Consider the following 20,958-nt stretch of genomic DNA (forward strand, 5'->3'; position numbering starts at 1 on the left):
TCCCAGGATCTGAGATCGAGTCCCACATCGGGCTCCTTGCATGGAGCCTGCTTCTCTCTCTGCCAAGGTCTCCGCCTCCCTCTCTCTCTCTCTTTCTGCGTCTCTCATTAATAAATAAATAAATAAAATCTTTAAAAATAAAAAAGACTTCCTTTTTTTTTTCCTCTAGACTCTATATTAGTGGAATCTGGAGGCTGGCTGATGCAACTCAATTGTAATAGAGCAGTATGAATTTGGGTGGCCACAACTAAGTGTGAACTGACTTCTAGTAAGTGTACAATTGACTTCAAGCTTTAATTTTTTTAAGTAGTGATGGGATACATAAACTTGGTCAGCTTACTGTATGAATGCCAGGCCCCACTCATGTAAGTCAGTGTACATACACTCAGCTGGCCTATAAAGGCCAACCTGATGGCCACCTCTCCAGAGCAGCCCCAAGCCACAGAACCTACACCCAATCCCTCCTGATAATTTACACCTGCTTATACCCACCCTTCTACCGCAGTCACTAGAGAAAGTCCCCAGTTTCCTCAGGAACCATAGACAACTGGGACCACCTCCCCCCTTCCCCTGTGGTCTCTGTGCCAGTGTGCCTGGAGTGCTAAGAAACCAATGCTGGACTCTCCTCTTTGGCTGCACTATTCTCTTTGCCACAAGGTCTTGAGAAGACAGGAGCCATCACTGAAGCTTGTGTGTGTTTATTTGTGCCTATGAATCTGTGTTACTACACAAAGGGTCACACATTCAGAGAACAAGAATGTGCTTCTAGTTCTACCTGTAAACTAGAAAAGTAGTCTTTAATCGCTTAAGAAAGGAGACCTGGCCCTCTACACTGATGTGGGAAGGTAGGAGAAAATATGGGATATGGGTAGTTTCCAAATATAGTAGTCATGGGAACCTCTCAGGAAATAAACTTTGGTTGATAAATTGAAAACAGGAGTGGAGGAGTTGGGTACAGTATTTTGAGTCACTATCTACCATGACAAATATTTATTATGTACTTGGATCATGAACATTATACCAGGCACTAAGGATCTAACGATACCCCCAAACAGACATAGTTATTGCTTAGGGAGCTTATAATTGTTCTCATGACACAATCTCATGAGAAGGTAATTATTAATATAAACCATTCAAACAAATGGAAACACTTAATTAAAGTTAAGTGCTGTGAAGGAGGGATATATGCTTTAAATGCATGAAATATAAGTTGCCAACCTACCAAGGGTAGTGAAGGAAAAAGGCTTTTCTGATGATCTGAGTACTGAGCTGAGAGCTGAAGGATGAGTGGGAACTACGAGAGCAAAGAGTGTTTCAGGCTAAAAGATGTACAAAGGCCCTCTGGCAGGAATGGCATGACATGTTTATTTATTGAAAAAAAAAAAAAAAAAAAAAAAAACCCAGAGGCTAGTACCCACATTGGGAGAAGTGGATTACAAGATGTTGCTAGAAAGGAGGAAAGGGCCAGACCATGTGTAGAGCTCACAGACAATATTAAGAATTCCTAAAAAAAAAAAAAAAAAAAAAAAAGAATTCCTATGGGGGGCAGCCCTGGGTGGCTTGGTGGTTTAGCGCTGCCTTCGGCCCATGATCCTGGAGTCCTGGGATTAAGTCCCACATCAGGCTCCCTGCATGGAGCCTGCTTCTCCCTCTGCCTGTGTCTCTCTGCCTCTCTCTCTCTTTCTCTGTGTCTCTCATGAATAGATAAATAAAATCTTAAAATACAATGAAAGTGATGTTATAATTCAATAAAATATTTATAAAAAAAGAATTCCTATGGGTAATAGGAGGCCACTGAAATGTTAGATTTCTGTTTTGAAAGACTTACTCTGGTTATTGTAAGGAAAATGGATTGAGAGGGCCAATGGTGCTGCTGGGAGACCAATTAGGGGACTATTGCTGTCATCCAGGGGAGAGAAGATGAAAGCTTGGTCTAGGGGTTGGGGTATGAGATGAGAACAGCTCAGGCCACTTGCCAGCTAAACTAATAATGCACGAGAGTCCCGCCTCATTTGATGCAAACCTCCAAGAAAACTGAGTGTCTGAGGCCTTGTTTATATAGCTGGCTGATTATAAGACAGCAGTTTGAATTCCGGAGGCCAACCTAAGCTTGACATGTAAGTGTTTAGCTGACTTTGGTTTCAAATTTTTAAAGGAATAATGGAGCAGGCAATATTTCTAGAGAAGTAGACTACTGGACAATGAGTGAAAGCAGCAAGGTAAAGGAAAAATTGGTCAGGAAGTGTCATTCTGCTTTATTACCACTGAGTGCTGCTGTTTCCAATGACAAGTTCCCAAAAAACCAAAGGACCAAGGTCCAGCAAGAGAAGGTGGGCGAAAATCAGCTTGGAATAAAAGAAAAAGACAAAGGTGTTTCTTAATTTTAGAAATCAGAGTCCTAAGCGGCAGAGGTCCAAACCAAGTTTTTGTGAAGGTCATTTTGCATTATGGTAACTTCTGGCTTTACTGTCAGCATCTCTAAGGACAGTCCCCAGTAATAAAAGAGCCAAGAAGGGACTTTTTTAGAACCATTAGCATGCCCCCTCCCCCACAGTCCCATTAGTGGGCCTTATTAAACCAATTCAGACAAAGAGTAAAGATGCCCTAGTTAATGGAGAGTCTCCGATAATTACTCTGCTCAGCCGCTTCTTTTAGGGTCTGAATGGCCTTTAAATAATGTTTCTCTTGCTGTGTTCTCAGACAATGACCTAGTAGTCTGCTTTAAGCGGTGCCAATCCCATTAGCTGAAGAATAGCAAACTCTGTGTGTGTCTGTGTGCCAATGAGTGTGTGTGAGTGTATGTGTGTGTGTGTGTTTGTGTGTGTGTGTGTGTGTGTGTGTGTGTTGAAGAGCTCAGCTTATGGTGGGGGTCAATTTTAAATGTTGCTTCCTTCTGTTCCTCTGTTCCCTTGTAAACTCATCTCTCCCAGAAATAAAATGCATCACTTTGTCTATCAGGTCCTCGACTGGGTGAAAATCTACTCCTAGAAATAGCAAGCGACCCTCAAATGCTTGCAGGCGGTGCCTATCATTCTTAATTTCCTAAGCATTTCCTGGTAGGATGTGATCTTAAAGTTATCGTTGCCTTTGAAGAACTTCAAGTCTCAAACCATAATAGTGCAAAGACAATATAGTCATCCCAATTCATGTCTACTGCTCAGAGTTGAAAAATGTGAAAAGTTTTATAAATGTGGAAGGAAAAGTGTGGGAGACAAAACATAGAGGAGGGAATGCTGAGATGCTTGGAATACTTTCCTCTGTAGCCCTCTCTCCTGATGCTGGCAACTCTTTTTTCTGGTAATTAGACTGCAGAGTTATCTTTAAAGACAGGTTATATCCTGACAGAGAATGTGAAAAAAGGGCAATCTCACTTTTTTGGGGGGGAAGGGTCAAATTCTTCTATATGGGAGTGAAAAAATTCAATCATGAGCAACTTTGTTATAAAAATGGGTAAAACAACATTCAGAAACACTGTAGTGAATTCAAACTGACTGGAACCGGCTCTTGCCCACCTCTGTCTGGAAGACTTTTTCAGAGTTTCCAGAATGGTCTGATTTGACAGTTTTTGAACAGAGGGAATGTGAAAACAGGCCAGCATAAGGAAGTGGGGTGACCTCACACAAATACATGAAAGTGAGTTATATGCATCTCAGTGAGTATCACAGAGCACCCCACACCACACAAACACACACACACATGCACCCACACCACACACACACACACACACACACACACACACACACACAGTTTGACAACTCCTGGAAGATTGATCACATTACAGCCAACAAGATAAAAGAAGCACTCTCTGATTCTGGATTCTAGAAAGACACTATAGGCAAGGAAATATTCTACTTGGGAAAACGAAAGGATGTTCCATTTAGTTCTCGCTTTTTTTCTTTACCTTTCATTTTAATGACTGAATGGTTTATGTTGGGGGGGGGGGCTCCTTCTGTATAATCTAAATTTCTGGTATTATTTTTTTTCAAAAACACAAAGAGTTTCTTAGAGATGCTAGTTTCCTACAACTGCGCCATTAACGACCTGTCTGTTGGGTAACAACTTGCATTTGTATGATATTTAGTTAAACTGTGTGAAATAAGGAATCAGTAGGAAATGACAAACTCAGTGTTTTGGGCATTGGACTCATATCAGTGATCCCCATTCTGGTGAAAAGGACGGAATAGTGTAAAAGTTCATTTGGATGTGTTAGGGAGGTGAATTTTTGATCATGTACAAAAGGAAAAGGGGATCCAGCTGTTAGGGACAGGTTTGTGACTTTGGGGTACATTAGAAAAAGAACAAAACAAAAAAAAATTAAAATTAAAAAAATGTTAAAGAACAAACAACAAAATCTTAAAAATCACTCTTAAAAACCAAATTGGAAAAAAAAAACAAATTGAATTCTGGAATCTCAATAATCTTGGACACTACAAATATAAATTGCTCATTAGATCTCATTATGGGCCATCATGGTGCTTAGTGCTATGAAGGATAACAAGTATAATGTCTATAATCCACGATCTTAGACTTTGTGGCTAGGATCATAATTCAAAGGACCTGATTCCCCAATCCAGTGCTTTTTCTAATACAGCAAAGCCTCTCTTGTAACACAATTACCTGATCATAATCCAGCATGTACCAAAGATAGAATATTGTATTAAGAAGGTTGATTTCCAGTAGAACCAAGTGCTGCCCTTAGATGTGGGCAATTGGGCTGCTGTCCTGCACTCTGGGTTTTAGGTTTTCCTCTGGCTACATCTCTCCCTGGCCAAGAAGGTGGCTCTCTGGACCCCCCTCCTCCTAGATCAGGAACCTGGGGACTCCGCATTCCCTGCCCCAAAAGCCAGAAACCTGCCTCCAGGGCTACAGAGACTTTTCCCCCAGGAGTTGTCTTCTGGGGGCTGACCCAGTTGCCAGTGTGTCCTCATAGGCTGAGGGGTGCTTACTGCTAGGGAAGCAGTAAACGAAAGGACATGTTAAGATGAAAGGACAGTAGATGTTAGGACATGGTGACAGAGACGTCTACATGCTTATGTGGAGCCTTGTAGAGCAAGACAGGGTCTGGGCTAGGAAGCTAAGGGAAACCATCTTTTTTTCTCTTGTCCCTATAAATATCAGTTATGCCTGCCCAGTTCCAGTGAATGAATGAATACACATACACACATATATTTATACAAATATATAAATTCAAATTTAAATATATTTAAATATATATATAGTCTGTAAGTTATGATGGTTGCATTTGTGCTTTTTATATATCTATATTTATTTTATATATGTGTATACTTTTTATATATCTATATTTATTTTATATATGTGTGTATATATATATATATAATTTGTATGTATATATATATTTATAGTACTTGCTACAATGACAACTCACTTGTTGGGGGCCTAATATTGTCAACCACTATTAGAAACTCTTATTTTGAATTCATTTATTCCAAAAGCACTTTTTTAAAATAAAGATTTTATCTATTTATTCATGAGAGACACAGAGAGGCAGAGACACAGGCAGAGGGAGAAGAAGGCTCCCTGTGGGGAGCCCGATGAGGAACTCAATCCCAGGACCCTGGGATCACAACCTGAGCCAAAGGCAGATGCTCAACTGCTGAGCCTCCCAAGCCCCCCAAAAACACTTTGAGGTAGATAACATTATTACTATCATCGTCATCATCATCCCCATTTTATCCACGAGGAAACAGAGGCACAGAGAAGTAAGGTGATTTGTGCAGACCTGATAGCTAGTAAGGGCCATGCCCAGCTTCTAACCATAAGGCAATTCAGCTTCTACTCAACTTCTTTTGCTTTTCTACCTCAGTTCTACATCTACTCCAAGGCAGGCTCGAACTCTCGGACTTTTGTAGAGGACTGTCTGAGCATTTTCACTCTCCTCCCAATTTTCTGAACGTCTGGAGTTTCTTTTGCCTTCATCACTCTCCAGATCCTTATTGTTTGGGACTGCTGGGAATCTTCTCACAGGTTTATCTATTAGCTCCACCAAAAAAAAAAAAAAAAAAGATGACCGGACTCTTCCCTGACAATGTGTTGAGTGGGCAGGTGTTTGGTTTCCCAGAATAAGTATGGTGGACTCTGTGATGAGTTGCCAAATACCCCACTGGAAAAGAATTGTTCCCCCAGCTTCTAGAAGGGAGTGCTGTCAGCAGATTGCTTTCAGCGGTCGGCCCTTTCAGGGACTATGTCAACTGCAGAGAGACACCTCGCCCAATGCCACACTCCCCCCCAGAGTGGCCCACATCGATGGACTGAGGGATGGGGGAGTGTAAAGGCTTGGCCATCTTGGTCCATGGTGTGCTGGAACTGGCTTCCATTGACTATGCACATCCTGAACTCCATGTTCATTGACATGACATCCAGAACTTAAAATTAGGCAATTACTCTGCGGAAATTGGCAAATGCAAACAGATCGGAGCTTTTGTTTTTCAGAGAGTCAGTTGGCCAGCACACCACTATTCTGGGGCCAATGCCGGACTTGGCTGAAGCTTCTGAAAGGCCACTTGGTCTCAGAAGTCTTAGTGAGGTTAGCCTAGGCTGTCTTTGCAGGGGCTCAAAGCTGTACCTCTCCCTCTGCCCCGATAAAGCTCCTATCCCCTCATGCACCCTATGCACAAGTGTTGATCCTAAGGGCTCTTTCTGCATGCCAAACTCTCCAAGTCTGCTTTCTGGGGAACTCAGCCTGCAACAACCCTTACTACTGTTAAAGTTTATCTAAGCTTTGCAGATTCATTAGGCACTTTATCAGGAATAGGTTTTCCTAGAAGGAAGTTGAGAATGTATCATACAAAAAGGTTCTGTCCCACAAGATCGAGACAGTGTTTCTGATGCAAGCTTTTAACTTAAAAATAAGATTAAGTATACTTTATTTATTCCAATATATCCAAAATATTGTCATTTCAATATGTAATCATTATAATCATTACACATTTTTTTTACGGAGACATTTTACACTCTTTTTTTTTTAAGATTTTATTTATTTATTCATGATAGTCACACAGAGAAGGGGGGGGCGGGCAGAGACGCAGGCAGAGGGAGAAGCAGGCTCCATGCAGGAAGCCTGACGTGGGATTTGATCCCAGGTCTTCAGGATTGCACCCTGGGCCAAAGGCAGGTGCTAAACCGCTGTGCCACCCAGGGATCCCCTTACACTTTTTTACATATGAAGTTTTAGAAACCTAGTGTGCATTTTAACACCAACAGTACATCTCAATTCTGACTGGTCACTTTTCAGTAGCTTCATGAAGTGGTATGTGCAATGTTATACAATGTAAGTATTAAGAATGTCCATTGCTTGGGAAGCTTGGATGGCTCAGTCAGTTAAGTCTCCCAACTCTTGGTTTTGGCCTGGGTCATGATCTGGGGGGGGTGGGATTGAGCCCTGTGTTGGGCTCTGTGCTCAGCATGGGGTCTGCTGGAGATTATCTCCCTCCCCTCAACCCTGCTCCTCTCCCTGCTTCTGTGCTCTCTCTCTCTCTAAAAATAAATAAATAAAATCTTGAAAAATATCTCCAAGGCTGATACAGACCACAATTTCTGTATACATTTGACTGTTCTTCTTTTCTGAAGTATAATAAATATATAAAAACATGCACATAATTTACACAAATTAGTGAGTTGGTACATATGCAATGAATCTGCTTATTACTTGGATTGTGGTGATAGTAACATGAGTATAAACATTTGATTGTCTATATACATTTAAGTTTAGATTGTTCTCAATTTGAGACTATTATGAGAAATGGTGCTAACAACATTCATGTCTGTCCCTTGGTGCATATATGGAATCATAAGGTTTTTATGTATTCAAATTCAAAAGATGCTGCCAAATATATTTCACTTAGTACTGTCAGTTCTTTTTCTAATTTTATTAGTTCTGAGGGATTATTGGTGGCCTCTAAGCTGGAGTTCAATTTTTAAAAAATATTTTATTTATTTATTTGACAGAGAGCACAAGCAGGGGAGGTAGCAGGCAGAGGGAGAGGGAGTAGCAGGCTCCCCACTGAGCAGAGAGCCCAACATGGGGCTCTATCCCAGGACTCTGGGATCATGACCTGAGCCAAAGGCAGATGCTTAACTGACTGAGTGACCCAGGCACCCCTGGATTTCAATTTTTAATTCCCCAATGACAAATGATTTGCTCAATAGTTAGTCTTTTTTTTTTTTTTAAGATTTATTTATTTATTGGAAAGAGAGATTATGAGCATGTGATTGGGGGGAGGGGAGAGGGAGAGAATCTTCAAGCAGATTCCTCACTGAGCATGGAGCCCATTGCAGGGCTCTATCCTCACCATCCATGAGATCATGACCTGAGCTGAAACCAAGAGATGCTTAACTGACTGAGCCACCCAGGCACCCCAGAGATAAAGTCTTAAGTATTCGCCATTATACAAGTCACCACGAACCCCCTACCTGGAAGACAATTAATTCCTCCTGTTCAAGTGATAGAAGACTTAAAAACATGTATGGCCAGACAATCAACTAATCGGAAAGAATCCTGGCCCTAAGGTAAGAGTAGGATCTTGTAAACATCCATCATCCCAGCAGAATAGAGTTAGGTATTAATTCTTTGGGTGTTGGATCTTAGGATGGATTGGGAGGGGGCTCTTCAGAAAGAGACTTGGGACACTTATGAAGCTTAGGGACAGAAGCTAATTACCAATCTGTATGGAATGGTTTCAATATTTTAACAATGGGTATGACCTTGATGATGTCTGCTAGCTGAATATCAGGCTCATTTGTACTTTCAACAAGTGACTCCTTTTGTGACTTTAGTAGTCCATATCTCAAATGCTTTTAATTTACCTAGGGAGACAAATTGTATTGCTCTCAATGAATATCCTAATCACCTCTACTTGGGCATATCTGGGGAGATGGGAATGAGGTATAGTTGGCTTGCACACTTGAAGCTATAAATAGCACTCCAGATTTTCTGATTAAGTTTAAAACATTTTCTGATGAGACTGTTGTTTTATTTCTTGGAAGACAGCATTGCTTTATTGAATCCTGGCCTGACCATTGCTGTAGAAAATGGAAGCTAAAAGGAAAAAATTTAATGAAAAGGTATGATAATTAAATCTTCTTACATGTCATTTAGTATCTCATTTTGTTCCAATGCATATTTATTGAGATCACTTACTAGATACAAAGGTAAGTGTTGTAGAATATGCAAAGATGAGTAAGACAAGTCCTTGACCTTCAGAGCATGCAGAAGGAGGTATAACAGGGGAGCCTAAAGCAGGATAATGGGAAAGGAAGAGTATTCAGGAGTGTTAAAAGAAATGTAAGTCTGGAATACAGAGTGAGAGAAAAAGAATATGCAGGAGACAAGTCTGAAAAGGTGGGATATTAGTCAAGATACTTTCAGTTGCAAGTGACAAACCTACTCAAGATACCTAGAGCAAACCGTGATTTAATTGGTGGTAATAACTGTGAGGCCTAAACAGTGTAAATAGATAGGTGATCCTATGAATTTGGGGAAATAATGATGTGTCAATGTAAATTCACTGATTATAACAAATGTACCACTGTGGTGCTGGATGCTGACAGTGGGGGGAGGTTGTGCATGTATGGGGACAGGGGGCATATGGAAACTCCATACTTTCCACTTAATTTTGCTGTTAACCTAAAACTACTCTACAAATAAAGTCTATTAGAAAAAAAAAAAAGAAAGAAAAGATGATGGGACTGCTGTTAGCAGACAGTCGTTTGAATGGAGACATGAACTTAAATATTTTAAATTTAAAGGAATAAAATGTTCCCTGCTGACCTAATGGAGGCCTGAGAGGCTGCCCAGCTGAGATTATTCTCAGCCGTTGACTTTCATCCCTTTTCTGGGATCACCCCCCTGATTAGGTGTTGAGGATCTGTGTTAGTGAATAAATTGAGACATTCTGTAAATTTGACTTTATAATGCATTTTATGGGCCAGACCCTGTGCTTAATGCAGAGTGGGTAAACAATGACAAAGCACAGGCCCTGGCCCTCAAACGTCACAAAACTGTATAGGTTTCTCAAAGGGTAGTCCCCTGATCACCTATAATTGGAAGCACTTTGAGGCAGTTGTGCAAATCACAAAATTCAGGACCCTGTTACAGACTTTCAGAATAAAAATCTGTGATGTGTGACCCGGGAATTTGCATTTCTAACAAGTATCCAAGAGCCTTGACTCTCAAAATATGTCATCGCCTGGGAGCTCCTTAGAGGCGCAGAGACCCCACCACAGATGTCCTGAATCAGAATCTGCATTTAAACAGGATCCTCATACATGAAAATTTGGGTTTGAGAAGCACTTTTCTAGAAGATTGTTACATGCTGAAGCTTGAAAATCACTGGCCTAGAAAGACTGACAAGTATTTAGATGACTTTGTAACAATGTGATGAGTGCATTTATAAAGGAACACTGAATTCCCGCATAAAAGGAACAGGTTTCAGTCCCTCCGAGGTTTCCAGGAGAGGTGTGATAGCACCCACTTTTTAAAGAGCCGGGGAGTTAGGCTAACGTGATGGGGCAGGGGTGAGAGATCTCATCAGAGGAAACTACTATACAAAAGTCCTAAGGCAAAAGAGAACACTGTTTATGGAACAAGAAATGTACCTCAAATTGCACTATCTTGGTTTTTGTTTTTTTAACTTACTTAAATAAACTTTGAACATCAATGGAAAAAGATATTTTTTTAAAATTCCGGGGTTGGGCATCTGGCTGGCTCAATCAGCATCCCACTCTTGCTTTCGCCTCAGGTCATGATCTCAGGGTCCTAGGATCAGCTCCCCCTCCTCCCCTGAGCTTGGGGGGGGGTCTGCTTGAAGGTCCTCCCTCTCCCTCTGCCCCTCCCCCTATTCCTGAGAACGCTTTGCTGTCTCTCAAATAAATAAATATTAAGAAAAATTCTATGGTTAAAGATTTTCTCATTAATCTTTAAGGGAAAGGGAAGGGGATCAGATTTTCCATTCCTTTCATGCTGCTTTCTCTAGCCTCCTTTGACAATTTTTTTTTTTTTTTTGCATCCATTTCTTCTCACTCACTCATTCATTCAAAGAGACATACATCGGGCACTGGTATTTTGTGCCTGGTGCATGAGAAGAAACAGCTCCTGCCCTCAAGGAGTTTGTAGGTGAGAGGGGTGGGGGTGGAGAAACCAATAAAATAGGTAAATAAATAACTGAGTAATTGTCCACTGGGAAGATGGTTAGGAAGCGTGCTATGGTAGGGAAAGTTCAGGCAAGGCCGGTCCAGCTAGACCAGCGTACCCTCTTGCAATGGGGCCAATATCACTGTGGGTTTGGTGGGATGGGGCATCTTACTAAGGAGCATCCAGCGGCCAGTGTGTGTGTACGCGAACACAACACACACACACACACACACACACACACACACACACACACCGCTTTCTGCTGTGCTGGGGATGGGGATGGGGGTTGAAGACCTCCCCTCCAAGGCACCCCCTTCAACCCGCCGTCTCCCACATGAAAGGACAGCGAAAATTGATTTTCTCCGCAGCTCCAAGCCTGCCATGAGAAGCCACCTCCAGGGTGCAATGGTCCTATTTTCAGAAAGAACTGAGCTGAGTAATTTTCTCAGGGCGCTGCTAAAAATGGGCCCAATCCTGCATCTGCTCCAAGGGAAATGTTCCAATTGCCGACATCCACTCGGGCGCTGGGAGGAGCGCGGCCGAGACTCTGCGGCACCCGCCTTTGTTCCCAAGACGCGAGCGACAGGGAGCGAGCCGAGGGCCACCGCGATGAGGCCGGGCGGTGCGGGCGGTGCGGGCGGTGCGGGCGGGCCCTGCCCGGGTCGGCGGGGGGCGGGGCCGGGGGCGGGGCCGGGGGCGGGGCCGGGGGCGGGGCCGGGGCGGGGCCGGGGGCGGCCGAGTCCGCGCCGCCTGGAACCTTGTGCGCCGGGTCTCGCTTCCCGGGTGGCCGGGGGGAAGCATTTCCGAGCGGGACCGCGAGGGGCGCTTGTAAACAGACGGCGGGGCGGCGAGGGTCGCGGCCGGACGGGCTGTCACGGTGAGGCGGCCTCGCGGCGGCGCCGAGCCCCGGCCGGGAGGGCCCGCGGGCCCCGCAGGTGAGCGGGGAGTCCCGGCCGCCGGCCCGCCGAGCGTCTGCCGGCTCCCGGGCTCCGGGGGGCGCCGGGGGGGCGCCGGGGGGGAGGGGCGTGCGGATGACAACACGACGGAGAGCCGGGGGCACCCCTGGGGCGGCGATGATTTTGCTGTTTGTTCCGCGCTCTGGTTTTGGTTTCGTGCTGGGGCCGCAGGACGGCGCAGCGGGTAACGGGTGCGGGGAGGTGGGGGGGTGCGCGGGCGGCTGGCTTTTGTGCGTCAGGTGTGCGGGCAGAAGGCGGCTTGGAGGAGCCGCTGCCGTTGGGTGCGTCGCCGAGGCGCCCTGCTCGCCGGGCCCTGGAATCCCGAGCCCGCCGAGCGCCCGGCTCCCGCCCCGGCTCCCGCCCCCGCCCCCGCCGCTGCGGAGCTCCTGGCCCGCCGCGGTGCTGGCCTCCGAGGCCTCCCGTCCTTTCTCGCGTCCTGGAAGCGGTTACCGTGTGGCCGATGACAAGCACGACTCGGCCTCCTGTGAGAGGATGGCTAAGCCGAACGAACCGGGACAAGGACATTTCAGACCCACTCAGTAAAGAAGTGTCCACTGAGATACAGTTGAGTGACGGCCTGAGGTTGGTCTAGATTTATAGCTTACGAGGAAGGGCAGATTTGGATTTCACGGGTTAAGCCGAGATTGAGCTACGCTGGTGAAAACTTACTTGGAAGTACCCCCCCACCCCTTTTTTTTCTCCTCGGAAAAGAGAAACACTTTTTTTTTTTTCTTGAATACTTTAATTTCAGTAGTCCCAGGGAATGGCGATTTGTGTTCATCCATAAGGTATTTTATTATAAGTAGACTGCGTGTGAGTTTTAATTGTCGTACTTACCAAATACAGGGCGGTTTTCATTACATTAACTTCAAGAAAATGCCTTCTCAAAAAATTGGGCTATGTATAGACGTGTCTCTTTCCTCACATAGTCTTTTAGTTAGTAGAAGAGTATTATTATTATTATTATTTTTAAAGATTTTATTTATTTATTCATGAGAGACACACACACACAGAGAGAGAGAGAGAGAGAGAGAGAGAGGCAGAGACCCAGGCAGAGGGAGAAGCAGGCTCCATGCAGGGAGCCTGACGTGGGACTCGATCCCAGGTCTCCAGGGTCACGCCCTGGGCTGAAGGCAGGTGCTCAACCCCTGAGCCACCCGGTTGTCCCAAGAGTATTAGATTAAATTGCACATAGAGAAGTGTTTTTGGAATCAAGCACGTCAAATGTCTTAGGGTTTTGTCTTTAAAATGAATATTTTCACGATATCATGGTTCATAACAAGAACTATAAAGTTAGACTATACCTGGATTCCAGTTCCTGTGTGGCTACTTCCTATCGTATACCGTTGGGAAGTTACCTGCTGCGTTTCTGAAATCTGTAGAACGGGCATTTTAATAATAGTTCTGACCTTAGAGGTTTGTTATGAGGACGAAATGAATTAGCATTTTTAAAGCGTTAAGAACAGTGCATGTAGCGATTGCTATATACATGTTTGTTAATGAATACATAAGGGACACCTGGTTGGCTCAGCCTGGACAGCGTGTGAATCTTGATCTTGGGGTCATGAGTTCAAGCCCCACATTGGGTATAGAGGTTACTAAAAAAATACCTAATAAACTATTTCATTGATTTTTTTTTAAATACGTATAATAAGAATAAGCCAGTATTGAAAGTAGAATGATGGTTTCAGAAGCTGGGGGAGGGGCAAAATGAAGAGTTTTGTTAAAGGAGTATCATTTCAGTTTTGCAAGATGAAGAGTTTTATAGATTGGTCGCACAACAATGTGAATGTACTTATTACTGATCTGTACACTTGAGAATGGTTAAGCTGGCCAATTTTATAGGTACTTTTTCCCTTAAATAATTTTTTTCCACAATTAAAATAAAAAAAAATATCAGTGTTGGCAAAGTTAGGTATTCAAAATTCTTTTTTTTTTTTAAGTGAAGGAGGGGCAGAGGGAGAGAATCTTTTTTTTTTAATTAAAAAATTTTTTTAAATGATTTTATTCGTTTGACAGAGAGAGAGAGAGAGAGAGAGAGAGAGAGAGCATGCACACACAAGCAGTGGAGAGGAGTAGAGGGAGAAGCAAGCATCTTGCTGAACAGGGAGCCCCAGTAGGGCTCCACCACAGGACCCAGGGATCATGAACTGAGCTGGAGGCAGATGCTTAACTGACTGAGCCACCCAGGTGCCCTGAGAGAGAATCTTAAGTAGACTCCACTCCTGGTGCAATGCAGGGCTTAGTCTCACAACCCTGAAATCATGACCTGAGCCAAAATCAAGAGTTGGTTGCTTAACTGACTGAGCCACCCAGACACCCCTCAAAATTCTTATTGGTGCACAGCAACCCCCTCCATAGTGGTCTTTGCCATTGTGAAAATGCAACTTCTTGCAGTCATTAGTAAGATTTATTTGGTAAATTCATGCAATTAAGATTTATCATAAAGAGGGAAGCCTGGGTGGCTTAGCGGTTTAGCGCCGCCTTCAGCCCAGGGCATGATCCTGGAGACCCAGAATCGAGCCCCACGTTGGGCTCCCTGCATGGAGCCTGCTTCTCCCTCTGCCTGTGTCTCTGCCTCTCTCTCTCTCTCTCTCTCTCTCTGTGTCTCTCATGAATAAATAAAAAAAATCTTTTTAAACAAAACAAAAAAAGATTTATCATAAAGACCGTGAACAAATGGTGAGAAATAACACCCAAGACTCTATAGCAGGCAAAATTCTAAAAATGCCCCTCTACCAAGATTGCATGCTCTAATCCTTGCAACCTGGAAAGTTGACAAAATATTATTCTTTTGATTATCTTATGTTACACGACATAGTTGAATTTAAAATGGAGAAAATATCTGAGTGGCCGTAATCTAATCACCAGAACCCATAAAAGTGGAGAGCTTTCTCGGCTGGGGAAATCCAAAGGATTTGAAGCTTGAAGAGGACTGACATAATGTTGCTGTTTTGAAGATGGAGGCAATACTTGGGAAGGAATGGGGGAGCCTTGAGGAATGCAGGATACCAAGAATTGCTGAGGGTAGCCCAGCATGGGAACTGGAACCTCAGATTTAGGGGCGCAATCTAGGAACTGGACTATGCCAACAACCTGAATGAGCTTAGAACTGGGTTCTTTACCAGAGCCTTTAGATAAGAATCCAGCCTGGTGGACAACACCTTAATTTTAGCCTCTTGAGAGAGACCCTGAACAGGGAACCCAGTGAAGCTAACCCAGACTTCTGATCTTCAGAATTGTGAAAATAAGAAATAGGTGTTGGCTTTAAGCTTATAAGTTTGTGGAAATTTGTTAAAAAGCAGTAGAAAACCAATACAGACTCCAGCAGAAAAGTGGGCAAAAGACATGAACAGACTATCCATAGAAGAGAAAATTAAGTGAATAATGGACATGAAAATACATTGTCTTTTCATTAACCAGAGAAATGAAAATGAACAACAGCAGGGTCCCATTTTTCCAACTCTTAAATTACATAGATTGTTAAAAATTTCAATTCTTCACGTTAATTAGTGTGCAGTGGAGCAGACACTCTCAAATGCCATGAGGGGTGACCAAATGGTATAACCTTTCTGAAAATCTCATTGGCTGACTATATGAACAGCCTCACTAATGCTCCTACCTCTTGACCTAATACTTCTAGCAATCGATCCAAAGGAACTTAGAAATATTTTTAAAGTTAATGTTCACAAATGCTTAATGTAGCTTTGTTTTCTCATAGATTGATGGATTTTAGGCTTTGGGTGATAGACCTAGGTTAATTATATAAGTAGAAAATGAAGAACTGTGATGGATATGTAACCATTTGCAGAAAGAAAGACGTCTGCACGTTCTAGCTAGGAAAACCAAGCTGGACCCAGGCGGGTGACATTTGCATTAGAAAACACCCAAAGCTAATATTCATTGCATATTTATCAGATACTTGACATAATCTATTCCAGTTTAAGCATGTATGCAGCCTTCCCATAATACATGAAGTCAAGCTATATAATTATATATTTAAAAGCAGGCAGGTAGATGGGTACTACTTTAATTACTTGTTTTGGAAGACCTGATTTTTTAAACAGGAACCTGGAAAAGATTAGATCATTGGGGTAGATTTTTTAGGATTCTCCATCTCTAGACAGCTTCCAGGAGAACCAGAGCACTGATACTCTTTCATTTTCCCCACTGGTTCTCTTTCCTGTTTCCATTTTGCTTTGTTCTTTCACACCTTACAAGAAATGTCCAGAAAGTGTCTGTTGCCCCATTGGCACTAGCCAAATGGTGATTTTCTTCATGAGGAATGTTAATCCCTTAAAAGAAGCCTTGTGGAGGGACATCTAGCAAGGAATTGCTTTTTTTAAATCTTTTTTTTTTTTTTTTTTTTTACAGTGATTTTGTATTTGGTTCATAAGTAGCTGAACCATATTCTAGCTTAGAGCTTCTAGTGCAATTGAGGACTCAGTACTGAGCGACACTATGATAAAAATGACCACCAGTAGCAAATTCCATATGTTCTGTTTGCTCTACTTCATTGGCTAGTGTGGATATTACCGGCCAGACAATAAAAAGCCCACATAATTTACCTTCATACTGACAATAAGGTAAGAACTGTATTTGGTCTGTGGGTGTACTTAGCCTTGATGGCAACATGAGTTATGAGCAGAAACCAAAGTTAAACTATAGAGGCCGTGTATTGAAATGTCAGGGCATATTGTTTTCAGTAACGTTTTGTTTGTTTTTCATACACATTAACTGTTAATTTGAGTTATCTGTTTCAAATTGTATTCTCCAATTATATGCCCTATCTGTGAGAATAGTAGAGATTTATTTGTCCAGTTATCTTGATTGGTGTAACCATTATGTTCAGTACAAACTAAAGCTTCCTGGTTCTGCATTATTCAGTTTCCTTGTGGACATTTATCGAATGGGGAGATTACTAAATACTCACTTTACTTTGTGGCTTGTATATATGATTGTAAATGTATATTTTGGTCACAGAACAGGGAACATGTACTATTAGCTAGAAAACATCAGAAAGGTAACCAGCGATTTTTATGCCTCAGGAAATTAACTAAGTGGTCTTTTCCCACTTGTTCTTGATACATTTGAATCCGCATTTTAGCTTTTCCAGAACAACTTCCCTTCTACCATCAGGGATTCATTGATTCATTGACTGAACAAATAAGTAGTACTTGTTTTGTACCATGACATGTAGCTCTTGTACTTGGGGCCAGAAGTACAACTTTGAATGAAACAGGCATAGTCTTTGCCTTGGTAAAACCTATGATCTAGTCGGGGAGTCAGACAAGTAAGCAGGCCATTTTACACAGCATGTGAGGATGCTATGGGAACACGCAAGAGGGACAATCAAAATGGATGTGGGAGGCCAGGGAAGAAGTGATACTCCCTCCAGCAGAGACCCAGAGGCTGAATTAAAATTAACCAAGTTGTACCCCAGTGTGTTGTGGGGTGGGGGTTGGATGGGGGTAAAGAGGGAGATTCAAGAGATGAGCCCAGGAGAGGCGGTGGCAATGAACACTTAAAGGCGATGTTAAGGAGTATATGGTTTCCCCAGAAGACAGCAGGGTTTTTGTTTTAGAAAGCCCACTAAGTTGCAGTGTGGTGACTGGATCAGAGGAGGGTGAGGAAGAGACTGAAAGAAGGAAGAGGGTGGTGGTGTCTGAACTCAGACAATAAAGAAAGAGAGGAATGGATCGATTGGACAGATGTGGTAGAGGTAGGATTAATATGACTTGCTGTTTGGAGTGACGGCGGGTAAAGGAGCCAGAAGGGTCAAGGGTGGTGTTCACTTTCTGGGGCAGATGATGATGGTGTCCTTCACTATATGGACGAGGCTGAGATGAGGGGCTGGGTTTGTGCATATTAGGAGTTAGGAGACATCCAAATGGCAGTTGCATCTGTGGGCCTAGAGCTCAAGGGAGTCATCCATTTCTTATCTTCCATGTGGACTGCAGCGGAAGCCACAAAAGTGGAGGTCACTCAGCTAGAAGAGGGACTAAAGAAGAAAGTTATGGAGAAAATGGAGGAATGCCTGCATTTATGATAGGAGCATAAGAAGGGAGCTCTTAGTGGGGACTGAACCAAGCATCCAGAGATAAAGGAGAAACATCAGAAGAGGCTGTGTCAGTATATTCATGAGAGCAATGTAGAGTGGGCGTGCAGTAGGTCAGACACCGCTGAGGGGTCAGGTCGGACATGCAATGAAGTCTCCTGGGTTTAGCAGCAAGGAAATGGTTGCTGACCTTTGGCCTCTGCATTTTCAGCTGGGGCAGAACCAGATTGTCTCTGAAGGGCAAATGAATGGTTGGTGAGAAGTAGTCAGAAAGCATAAAGAGCAAGTTTCTTCTAGAAATTCGGAATTGAAAAGGAAGAGAAAGTATTTTAGCTATAGAGGAACTTGGAGGGCAAGGGAGGGTTTTACTCACTTGGTGTTTCTTCATTGAGGAGAGATACTCCTTTTGAATCGTCATACACTTGCGCTATTGAATCTCCCACTCTAAGACCTCCAGAAAAGCAGAAGCACAGTAACTCAGGCTGCCTTGAACGGTGCAGTAGTTCTGTGACTAGGATAAAGCCTATCTCAGAGCTTTCTAAACTGATTGCTGTCGCCGCTCTCTGTACCAGCTTGTTGGTTTATAATGGGAGGAGATCAGAGAGAATGTGGTAATCCTTTCCCTGGCACCACACACACCCCTGTCGGCATCCTGTGCCCTGCTTTGGCATTCACAAAGCCACTGCATTATGTCATTTGACTTGCTCTCCAAGCCAACTTTTGAAGAGCGTAGGACAGGTATCCTTACTTGACCTGCGTGAAGGTAACGGGAATTCAGGTTCAAATGGTTTGCCCAGAATCACACCTCTGGTAGCAGGGCATGGAACATTGAAACTGAGGTCTTCTGGTTCCAGATCTTGTGGTCCCAAAGTGATTGTCCTTCACTGAAATGTTAGATATGATATCTATGGATTCCTGGTAGTGTGGTCATGTGAAACCTGGGCTTACCATTTTTCAGTAGACTTAAGACTGATGGTTGTGGGTCAACTTTGTTATTTTGGTTGAGCCCCACGTACATTGATATTCTTACCACTATTCCTTCCCCCAAAAAAGTTCAGTTGGTTTTAGAAGGAGGCGCTTTATTTGGGCATGCCTTAATAGTTAAAATATGTTGGAATTATCTATAGTCACATTTAATTTGAAAATAGTTCTTTAATTCTTTTGACAGAAACACTTATTAGGGTTTTTTTTTTTTAAGTAAACATTTTTACAAGTGTTTCTATTTATTGGCTAAATGAAAAATGATGTCTTAGAGAAACATTAGTAAAAGGTTTGGGCAATTAGGCCTATGTCAACATTTGCAAAAGCACTTATTTAGCCTAAACGAAGTCACAGTTATTATACCGTTGCAGACATTCCAAGGAATGTGTTCAAGGTCACTAAAAGAATTGAGGTTAGCTATTTAGTTAGAGAACAGCTTTTTACTCTGTTTGTTCTGGGACCTCTCAGCCACCATTCCCTTAGAGAATTTGCAATGACACAGAAGTATTACAGACATGATTTTTTTGAGTAAATTAAGTATAAACTGTTTCCCTGGGTGTAAAGATGATATTTAGCATTGAACTTTCTGAGTTGTGGGACTAACAAAGATTTAAAAATAAATGGTTTAAGTAATTGTTATTAATTATTAATAATAAATAATTTAAAGTTGATGTTTGACACAAATTGTGTGTAAAATTTTAACTGTATTATCTCAGGGCAATTAATTTGCCATTAAATTCCATACAGGACTTTATGTGCATTTTACAGTCTTATTTCCACTCACTGGCTGTATTACTTTGGACACATAACTTCATCTGTTTAAATCTGAATTTCTTTTTCTGTAAGGTGGTAGTAATAATAGCACTTCAATAGGATTGTTGTGAGGATTTAACAACATGATGCAGATAAAGGGCACAAATAATGACTGTCCTTTAATAAGTACTCAGAAATATTAGCTGTGACCCCTTAATCTTGGTCTTGGCTTAGGAGTTACAAGAACTGTCTTTATTTTGTTTTTAAACATTTTACTAAATACATGGTTCCACATTTAAATGTGTCCATCCACATTAAATAAGCCCTTTGCAGGACATTTAATGAGTTTAGTATTGGTAGTCTTGCATGATGAGCAGCTATTTGAGTTCCAATTATCATATGCCTTCATCTTAATGTCAAATCAAAAGAGCTGAAGAGGGGCACCTGTGTGGCTCAGTAGGTTAAGCGTCTGCCTTTGGCTTAGGCTCTTGGGATTGAGCTCTGTGTTGGGTGCGGCACTCAGTGGGGAGTCTGCTTGTCCCTCTCCCTCAGTCCCTCACCCTGCTTGTTTTCTCCTTCTCTATTTCAAATAAATAAATAAATAAATAAATAAATAAATAAATAAATAAATAAATAAATAAAAAATATATATTTTTAAAAAGTTAAATATGTACCAACCAGAGCTCCAGGATGTTTACAAGCTGCTCCGTTATTTTCTAAAAATCCATTTCAGACTCATGATAATAGTCTACAATAAAAGAAATTTAAATACAGAACTGGAGATGAAGGTATTCCTATTGTTCTCTTTCACATTTTGTAAACTTTTCCTTTGTTCTGTATGATAGAGGTTTTTCTGACCTTCATGTTGTACATGGTAAAATAACAAAGACTCATCCTATTATTTTTACCTTACCTTATCCTTATCTTTGAAGGTCATGGACTGTTTTGTCTGCCTTTGCCAGCCCTGCTTGTTTCCTGACAGAATCAGTAAGTCAGTAAGAGGCTGCTTGGTAGTCAAGGTTGTTGTCACAGATTAAGACAAAAAAGGAAGGAGGGGTCAC

The 20,958-nt window shown here is 42.4% G+C and overlaps 1 protein-coding gene across 6 annotated transcripts in view; it reads left to right on the forward strand.

The window, feature by feature from the left end:
- The first annotated feature begins 11,918 nt into the window (after window positions 1-11,918).
- Window positions 11,919-20,958, forward strand: part of PLEKHM3 (pleckstrin homology domain containing M3) — a 178,235-nt gene continuing 169,195 nt past the window's right edge. For 3 of the 6 annotated variants that reach the window (XM_072812670.1, XM_072812675.1, XM_072812674.1), the window contains exon 1: window positions 11,929-12,084. The gene's annotated coding sequence lies outside the window, so the exon portion shown is untranslated. Of the gene's footprint in view, window positions 12,085-12,536; window positions 12,688-20,958 lie in introns of those variants that run through there. The other 3 variants (XM_072812672.1, XM_072812673.1, XM_072812671.1) reach the window with 3 other exon arrangements.

Source organism: Canis lupus, chromosome 36 (genome assembly GCF_048164855.1).
Source record: "Canis lupus baileyi chromosome 36, mCanLup2.hap1, whole genome shotgun sequence".
NCBI lineage: Eukaryota > Metazoa > Chordata > Mammalia > Carnivora > Canidae > Canis > Canis lupus.